This window comes from Bison bison, unplaced genomic scaffold, assembly GCF_000754665.1.
Source record: "Bison bison bison isolate TAMUID 2011002044 unplaced genomic scaffold, Bison_UMD1.0 scf7180017864105, whole genome shotgun sequence".
NCBI classification, from domain to species: Eukaryota; Metazoa; Chordata; class Mammalia; order Artiodactyla; family Bovidae; genus Bison; species Bison bison.
Window position 1 is genome coordinate 452264 of NW_011494677.1, and position 5674 is coordinate 457937.

At 46.9% G+C, this 5674-nt stretch overlaps 1 protein-coding gene and 1 non-coding gene across 3 annotated transcripts in view; both read right to left on the reverse strand.

Moving 5' to 3' along the window:
* TACC1 (transforming, acidic coiled-coil containing protein 1) overlaps nt 1-5674 on the reverse strand; it is a 66419-nt gene that overhangs the window by 35717 nt on the left and 25028 nt on the right. The gene's annotated exons all lie outside the window — the stretch shown is intronic.
* TRNAG-CCC lies at nt 2722-2794 on the reverse strand. Its single transcript has one exon. It is a non-coding gene; the product is annotated as a tRNA-Gly (tRNA).

Consider the following 5674-nt stretch of genomic DNA (forward strand, 5'->3'; position numbering starts at 1 on the left):
CGCATTGCAGTGGGGGGCTCCTCGCATCCTCCGGCCACTCGGCCCCCGAGTCGTGGGCATCTCCGCCTGGTGTTTCCATCATCTCAGGGGCACATTTCTGGCTCCCGGCCTTCCCATCCTCCCCGACAGGACGCATATCCTCCGGGGCAGGGGCTGCTTCCGAGAGCTCGCTGCCCAGCGCCTTCTTCCGCAGCGGCACGGGCCGTGGCTTCCGCAAGCGGCTCCGGCCGGCCCCGGGCTCTGGACGAGGGCTGCCCGCCCCGGGGTCGGCTTCCAATGCAGCGCCCGCGGTCATGGCCTCGTCGTCTTGCACGCCCGCGGCAGGGCCGAGGAGCGCGGCTGTGCCGGGCGCCACGGGGACGTCCCCGCAGTTCCTGGATTCTATGGAAAACGGCCTCACGACGGAGATCTTGCTCGCGTCATGTTCGGGCTCTTCTCTGAAATCCTTGACTGGGCGAGACCCGCCAGCGGGCGGCGCTGCCTCCTGCTCTGAGGGTCGAGAAGCAGCCGCAGATGAACAGCTTCCAACCACTTCAGCCACCAGCTCTTCCTCCTCTTCTTGTGAGTCTGAAACAAAACACAAAAGCTGTGGGTCAACAAATGACCTTTCCGGCATTAGTGAATCTTCTCTACTAGCTGAAGCCACACAGACAGATGGCAGGCTCTCCCCATTTTGCTTTTACAAGCATCCCTAAGGTTCTGTATGGATGGTGGTGAGGCCTGAAAGGGGAGACTGGTGCTACGCTCTAAAGGGTGCCTGTGTATTACCCAAGTCATGATGATAATAATTTACTAGGACTTCCTTGGCGTTTGGTGGCTAAGACTATACACTTCCACAGCAGGGCACATGGTTCAGTCCCTGGAACTAAAGATACCCCATGCTATGCACTTCGGCCAAAAAAAAAAAAAAAAGTTATACAAATAACAATTATACCAAACAGAGCTATTTAAGAAAAGGTGAAGTAGATCATGGGCCCTCTGCAAAGCATATTAAAATGATGCTGAAATTCCACAGGTTTAAACAACTGGCTTGGAAGAAGCTTTGGACCCTGACAGCTCACAAACAGGGATCTCATCTGGCACAGACATGGTTCCCAGGCACTGCCTGAGAGGTTCAGGGTCTGGATTTTATGCAGCAAATGGATTTTAATCTCTGGAAGTTAAAAATAAGAATTCCTTCTTCCCCAGGATAGAATTTAAATAACTGGACTGTTTTAAAATTAAATGAAACACTCATCATGGTCTGCTCAGAATAACTTCTCTGTACATGTAAAAACCAAAAGAAGCAAATAAAAAAGCTAATTAGAAAAAGCAGAGATAGCAAAGTGGTTTCAGGAACAAACACTCCTTATTTTACTAAGACACAAATCATAAAACCAATAAGTTTTACTTCTTTAGAAGCTTTGTCTCTCAGCTGGCCAGGAATTCTCTCAAATCATTTGTGAAAATGAAAGATCCTTTTTAATTGGGGTCAGTCCATCCTAAAGGAGATCAGCCCTGGGATTTCTTTGGAAGGAATGATGCTGAAGCTGAAACTCCAATACTTTGGCCACATCATGTGAAGAGTTGACTCACTGGAAAAGACCCTGATGCTGGGAGGGATTGGGGGCAGGAGGAGAAGGGGACAACAGAGGTTGAGATGGCTGGATGGCATCACCAACTAGATGGACATGAGTTTGGGTAAACTCCGGGAGTTGGTGATGGACAGGGAGACCTGGCGTGCTGCAATTCATGGGGTCACAAAGAATAGGACATGGCTGAGCAACTGAACTGAACTGAAGGAGAAACACTGCTACCAACAAGTTGTGTAAATGAGGGTATTTCTTAAAAGCACAAATTAAGATAGTGCTTTCCTGACTTAGGTATCTGAAGTGACAATAGAATAGCAGCAAAAACTGAGTAAACTGGTTATTATCATAGTATCTCATGATTTAACAAAAACTCAGAAATGACCATCTAGTCATACTTCCTAATCATAATCCAGGATCAAAGAGCTGAGTATCACTGGGAGAGGTTTTGAAAGCACTCACACATCTTTTTACATGATTCCTTTATGGTTGCAACTGGGCAGTACATTTACAAACTTTTCTGCACAGATACTTCAGATATTCTACTAATGTTCAATATGTCTTGTTCTTAAAGATATATTTAACTGTTATTAATGCTGGTCAAGGCTATGGTTTTTCCTGTGGTCATGTATGGATGTGAGAGTTGGACTGTGAAGAAGGCTGAGCACCAAAGAATTGATGCTTTTGAACTGTGGTGTTGGAGAAGACTCTTGAGAGTCCCCTGGACTGCAAGGAGATTCAACCAGTCCATCCTAAAGGAGATCAGTCCTGGGTGTTCATTGGAAGGACTGATGCTAAAGCTAGAACTCCAATAATTTGGCCACCTCATGCGAAGAGTTGACTCATTGGAAAAGACTCTGATGCTGGGAGGGATTGGGGGCAGGAGGAGAAGGGGACGACAGAGGATGAGATGGCTGGATGGCATCACTGACTCGATGGATGTGAGTCTGAGTGAACTCCAGGAGTTGGTGATGGACAGGGAGGCCTGGCGTGCTGCAGTTCACGGGGTCGCAAAGAGGCAGACATGACTGAGCGACTGAACTGAACTGAACTGAACTGAATGCTGGAATTTAAAAAAAAAATTTACTTTTATTGGCTAAATCGGGTCTTAGTTGTGACATGCAAACTCTTAGTTGCAGCAAGTGGGATCTAGTTCCTTGACCAGGGATTGAACCTGGGACCCCTGCACTGGGAGTGCAGAGTCTTCGCCACTGGACCACCAGGGAAGTCCCCAGTGCTGGAATTTTTAATAAAGCTCTCAATGCATGGTATCTAGGATTGAACATACTTCAAAAGGATTTTCTTTTAAAAGACAAAGCCAATGTGGCAAAATCTTGGTAACTGTTGAATCCAGGGCTGGGTAAATTGGAGTTTTCATTGTACTGTTTCCTCTATCGTATATGCTTGAAATCTTGCAAAATAAAAAATTTTAAAACTCAACTGCCTTACACACAGAATTTTAACAAAAACATTTTAAAGTGTACTGACAATATAACTTGCGAGCATATAGATTCTCTATTCTTTTTCTACATATTTGAGCTGTGATGAGGGTGTTATCGTTTCTCTGTGCTGATGGGAGGTAGGTAGACAAGTAACAGTGAAAACATGCCATCAAAAACCCGGGGCTGCAAAAATCTACATGTGACAGTCTTGGTTAGAAGCCAGGCTGGGTTTGGGCATGCCTGCTCATACCCTAGCATCAGTCTGTTGAAAAAAATAAAACCTTTATTATCTCAAAGTACAGAAAGTGACTACTTATTTTACATGAGCCACAGAGAGTGTTTAAGCAGATTTACTTATAAATCAGATTTATGTTCTCAACAGCTCTAGCTGAAATGCAGGGAAGGGTTGGAAGGAGGTCAGAAAAGGAACAAACAGAACCACTAGTGTGTTATTCTGGGGCTTTGATTAGGGCGGTGCTAATGGAAGGGAAGAGACGTGCAGAGCAACTGAGAAAATGAGGTGAGACGGAGAAGGTTGTAAGGCGCTGGATGTAGAGCTGAAGGAGGAGGAGGCATCAAAGACGGCATGTACGTTTTCAGCTCGTGAAACGGGATGCTGCTACTACTTAGTGAAACTCGGGGGTACCAGCCAAGGAGCCTGGGGCTGTTGGACAGGGGCTCGAGGTCGGCCCCTGGACACTGAGAGCTGTCTGGGACCCTGAAGCAGAGAAGCTGAGTAGGAAGTGAGTAAGTGAGCATAGAGAGATCTAAGCTGCAACGAATACAGGACATAACTCAAGTGATGACGTTCATGTCATTACCTTCAAAGTCACACTGGATGCTACACAACTGAAAGGTATCTCCCTTCTACACACTTTCATCTTTGAGCCTTAGCATATTTTATTCTAAATTTTTAGATAGAAGCTGATTATCTTTTTCTCTCAAAAGAAGATAAACCCAAAAAAGATTAAATAAAAACTTGAAGTGTATCTTTTGTAAATTAAAAGCAATGCTATTAATAATGATATCTGTATCTTTATTAATAACAATACGATGTCAGCTACATAGGAACACGTCCACACATCTTTAAGATGCTTACTGAAACATCTGTGACATGCTATCTGGAATTTGTTTTAAAAATAACTGAAGTAATAGAACAGAAGAAAAAGAGGATGAGGGGACGATGGGACCAAGTCTGAGAAAATCTGGACAATGATTTAACCCGGCAGATAGGAACACAGAAGCTCCACTTTTCCATACGACATTGGGACCTGAGGACAATCAAAGAAAAACTCTTTTGTTATGTAACTTCTCTCCCAATCTCTCCTTGCCATTGAGACATTCTAAACATTTACGGTTGGTCTCTCTCATGGGAGTCCTGTCCTCTGTGTTCTTCCCCCACAGGCTGGAGATCAGTTGAGGGGAAGGGTGAGGCTGAGACAGGAGAGGACAGTGTCTCTAGCTCAGCGGCCCTGTCCCTTCTGGCAACATTTGGTCTTCATTTCCTGATTTCTTCACCATCAATCCCACACCTCCCAAAGATGGAGGGAAGACCTCTGGAGTCACCTTCTGAGTCTCTCCTAGCTTTGTACTTCTGCCCTAGTCTCCCCTATTAGCAAAGGCAGGGGCCTTCCCACTTCCCACCCCCCTCCACTTGCCTCCACTCCTCCAGACCCCACCCTTCCCCATGTCTACCGGCCATGACGGATGAGGGATGAGGATGGATAAGCCTCTGCAACCTGGGGACACCTGGAGGGCTGCTGCATCCTAGAGCATGCCACCTGGCAAGGGGGAGGGGAAGGCAGACAACACCCCTCACCTGAATTCAGCCCCCCAGTCTGAGCAGAAGACCGCCACCCCAGCATTTCTTGTCCAACTCTAGGCAGGTGCCAAGTGGGCAAACCTGCCCATCCAAAGTGTACTCCCTGCAGGCCCCAGCCTGGTCCAGCATCGTCAGTCACCAGGACAGAGCACCGCGGGGCAGGGGGTAGGGGGGAGGGGGAGGGCAGCTCACTGATTTAAGCCAGTGTGGGGAGTCTGTGAAAATGTAAAAGCAAAATCCAAGCTTCTCACCTAACTTGAAGTGATACATCTGAGTAAGGTTTTATTTGCCTTTACGTTCTCCGTCAGCAAGCGTCCCAGTGCCAGCTGACCCTGCCTACCTGAGGCTGCCCTAAAACAGGACCTAAAGGGCAAGCACCGCACCACTAGTAACTGGAAGAAGTAAAACAGCCAAGGTGTCCTCAGGCTCCGGGTAGGTCTCCCACTGGTTAGCATGAGTTCTAACCTCGGTCTTCGGTCCTGGCTTTCATCTCAGAGCCCGTTATATAACTAACCTCTATTCATCCTTCCATTTTTACACAAATCCTTCTCTCCTCAGAACCTTCCTCCCAGGGGCGCTGAAAAGCTCTCTCCCTGGAATGAGTCTCATGCGTTTGGATGACTCTGACAAGCACGGCACTGCCTGGCGGCATGGTGAACAGACAGAGATGAGATCAGTGGATGATTTCAAAGCAAACACTGAGGAAATCCAAAAATAGACCGACATTTCCACTTCTGCCACGTCTGTTCTGTTAATCAAACTCTTCCTTTCAACAAGCACCCTCCCCAAGATCTAAAATGTGTGATGCATCCATGGGTGCATCACACATTTTAGATCTTGGG